A 4,100-nucleotide genomic window follows, 5' to 3' on the forward strand; every position below is an offset into this window, starting at 1 on the left:
GACAGTAAATTCATTTGGTAATATCACAACGTTATATTTTTTTGTTGATTTAATGAGCTGAAGGAAATCGAAAGTATGCAAGTGATCTCTGGAACAGTAACAAGTGAGACGGGTACGTACATACATAATATGTCACGCTACACCAGCTAACGCGCTGGACAATTTATAATAACTTAGTCCAAATGTATTTCAGGAAATACCTATTGTAGTTTGAAAAGAGAACAATATGACGTCATCTTCACCGCGGCGCTGCGGCTTAGTGGCCAATTCCAATTTCTATTATTCACAAAGAGGTAAAATACTTTAGAATTTAGATCATATAATATTTTTTATGGAATTTTTCAAAACAACCATTTACAGATTGTTAGCTGGCGTGTTCAAATATACGAAGCATACACATACCCTTTGGCCTAATAGGCAACTTCAAGCGATGACTCACAATGCTCAACATAGGGTCTGGACTGAGAAACGCCCTCTGGGTGTGTCCTTGTTCCATAGTTCATGTAATCCGCTAACGAAGACACTTCATTACAGCCTCCGTCAATCTCACCCTCGATTAACTATTTAATTAATAGTAAGAGACCTGTATTTGTGAAACAAGGAGTCAGTCGGACGCGCCTGACATTTACGAGTCATCGATTACAATCATCTGTTCATTGTTTATGGGCCGAGTGTCCTTTAGTGCGGACGATCGGTCCATCGTCCGTTCTCACTAGGCGACGCTCTCGTCGAACACATCATACTCACAACAAGCACAGAGCACCCTGTCATTATCGCGGATATTCATTTCAATAAATTGTTTGTGAAATATTGAAAGGTGAATGCGGCTGATCCCTTGAAGCGTGCGGCCCCTGTTGGCGGTGAAACAAGCTTCGTATTAATATTATGATACACAATGAATTAATATAAAACTTCATTAAGTTAATTCTCGATCGATATCAATGATGTATTACAACAAAATATAGTTTTTTATAAGAAAACAAGTAACTTCAATAAAATATGTACATACATTAAAAAAATTGCCATCGCGGGAAGATGTGAAACATTGATATTATTTTTATAATGGTATAGATGCGTAAAAGGATATTTTACGACAGGAAATTCATGTGACATAATGAAAAATAAAATATTAATATTAAGATACAGTCGGTTAGCCATGGCAATGTGTCGCCACACCATACATACTACTCCATATAGACTATAGATTGCGACACGTCGCCACGACATGCGTCGCCACGCTAGCAATCGGCATTACGTGCGGCTATAAATGTCATGGCAAAAATGTATCAAAAATATTTATTATATGTAGATGTAGGTGTATGAACATCACAACTAGAACAATTCTGCACCTACATATTTCGGAAACAGCTACAGTTTGAGAATTAAATAATTTATGAGGCGTTTCAAAAAAGTTAACGGAAATATAATACTGAAAAAATATCAAAGCTTTTAAACAAATCCAAACAAAATCGTAAAGTGAATGGAATGAAAGTAACTAAAATGTTTTTGGAAGTACATTTCTTGGCCTTTCGTGAATACAATCGAAGCACGAGCCCCAGAGCCCGTAAACAAGAATGTTATCGGGACCGATATTTATACGTTGAGCGTGGACGCCAACAACCGAAATACTCCGCGAACCTTTCGCACTGCGCCTTCCAGTCGACGCGACGACGCGCGCGGCGTGGCGCGGCCTGGGGCTACACACAACCTTACTTTTAGCTAAAATGTTACGGATCCCGGTTCTTGTTCATAGACCGTCTTTATAGACCAAGTCTGGCTTGATCATTCTGAGTTGGTAACCGTGTCCCTTTGTGGTCTGCCGCTGAAACCGCTAAGATGTTTTCCACTATCTCGTGAAGACTTGGATCATTTAGATGAACAGCTGTTGCGCTTCACGACCGCTTAATGGCTCAGATGAGACCACGCAACACTTGACACACAACACTAAAATCAGTGAGCAATCTGCAGAGTTTATAAATATACGTATAATAATTGATTAAGCCGCCGCGTTTCTAGGAGACCAGTGCGAAAGAGTATTTAAAATGTTGTCTCGACGTTTAAATAAAGAAGAGCACGATCTCACTCCGCCGCCGTCAACAGCTCGACCTGAGCCTGCGACCGATGCGGCCGGCTCCCGTGGCTGCATCACACTATGCGAAACTATCTAGATCCTTCGTCTTATAATCGTTACGATTGTGTACATCACATAACATTGAATGAAAGATTCTTACAATTAAGTAATTGTGATATTATTGTGCAAGTAGCTACCCGGAAGCGTCTCTAATGATTTGTATAAAATTTTGCATTAATTAATAGCTAAATTTTAAAGCAAATCGGTTTGAAGATGTCCTCGGTCTTTAAGACAACTTAAAAGTATTCTTCTTTTTATTTCACCGTGCTCGTCAAACTCGCCGAAAAGTTCCTCGGATGCTTGGCTCACAACAACGCAACAGAAATATGCACGTTAATTTACACCCAAATACTAATATTATTTTTTTGTAACACGACACCTACAACGCAGCATCTTAAGATATCACGTTCACTGCGGAACAGGCCCAAATCAGCCTGCCGCGGAATTTCACCTGGTGCGGACGAAGAAAACTATGTCCCTCTCGCTGGTGCGGAACGATTATCTCAGGTGTTTGTAAAGGTACGACAAAGACAAATATATATTTGAGATTGTGGTCAAAAGTATAGGTGTTCTCTATAAAAACATCACGGCAGGCCTTTATCGGCCTATCACGCACTGACGGTAAAAAATATCAACTTGGTGCGGGAGGAGGCCTATTGTGGCCCGCCGTCCCAACAGGCTGTTGGCGGCCTGATACCGCACAGAGCGCCCGCCTCGCCAGTTAGTGTTGGGCAAGCTATCGGAACTGACGTACGTCGCGTTTTTTTTATTCCTTTTTATGTTGAAGGTGATTCCTTCTGTTTCGTGTTGACGACGTTCTACCTCTGCAACAGGTAACTATTGTCATTATTTTTTACACATTACGAGTGCTTAGGTGGCTGTGAATGGTCTTCGAGCATGAGCTTTGGTTTGACTCCGTTTATTTTTCTGCGAGCAATGTATGGCGTTTATTGCACTACTCCTTGTATTAAGGTATGTTATGACACTCTGTTTACTTACTCAATAACACATGAGTTGTTGTTTCGGGTCAGAAGGCTGCATTTAACATGAAAATAACGCTTCAAGTCTACTATATAAGGCCCTGTATTATATGTACATATTTTGTTTTCACAAGCTTAACAAATAGAATGGTCTGAAAATTGCAGAAAACAAAGTTGTATCACCTTATCTTGTAGCATGTTGTGTTTAATTTTACCCATCAAAGTGTGCACTTTGACAACGCATGGTGATGAGATTTGACTATTTCAAGACCTATGTTAACTTTTTCATTTTATTTGAGAATCTATTTAATACACAGAGAGCCCTGTAGTCAAATTCATAAGGTAAATGAATCACAGAATTTAAAAAATCATTTCAGGAAATCAAGTAACACCTACGGCCGATCATATCCTTGAGATGAGCGGTAAACGGCGAAATTGTGTAGGGTGCTATGAAAAACTGCGGGAAACCATGAAGAGTTCCGAGGTGAAAAGGAGTAAAAAAAATTAAAACATACTGCAGAATGTGCAAGCAAAATCTTTGTGCGAAATGTTTTAAAGACAGCCATTAATAAATAATTAAATAAACAATTTTTATTTCTTTACTTTAATTCTGTTTTATTTTCGATATCCCCTTATTTTTGTCTTTCCCATCACTACTAAAAATACTTTCTAGTGCGGTTCTGGTCGATATCGACCCGCCACTTTCCCTGGTTTATTTCTCATTTTCTGTTGGGCAGATCCCGGGGCGAATCAAATCTAAAGAAGTTGGGTTCAAGGTTTTTCCAACAGTCCAAAAACTGTTCACCTACATCATGTTTTCGCAAAGTTATAGCAATTTAATCTAACCTTGTGCTGACGTGTCGAAAAAGACCTACCACGCACTGGCGGAAAAATCATTGGGGGCACAATTTGGCCCGCCGCCGCACCAGACAAAGGTTTAAGATTTTACTTGCCGCAGCGAACGTGATATATACGTCCAGTGTGTCGCT

At 39.7% G+C, this 4,100-nt stretch overlaps 1 long non-coding RNA gene across 1 annotated transcript; it reads left to right on the forward strand.

Annotated features, from left to right (window-relative positions):
* Nucleotides 1–2,812: 2,812 nt before the first annotated feature.
* Nucleotides 2,813–3,719, forward strand: LOC119629136 (uncharacterized). The gene is made up of 2 exons (XR_005245223.2): nt 2,813–2,964; nt 3,489–3,719. It is a non-coding gene; the product is annotated as an uncharacterized LOC119629136 (long non-coding RNA).
* Nucleotides 3,720–4,100: the final 381 nt, after the last annotated feature.

The sequence above is a fragment of the Bombyx mori genome, chromosome 11, assembly GCF_030269925.1.
Source record: "Bombyx mori chromosome 11, ASM3026992v2".
Classification (NCBI taxonomy): Eukaryota; Metazoa; Arthropoda; class Insecta; order Lepidoptera; family Bombycidae; genus Bombyx; species Bombyx mori.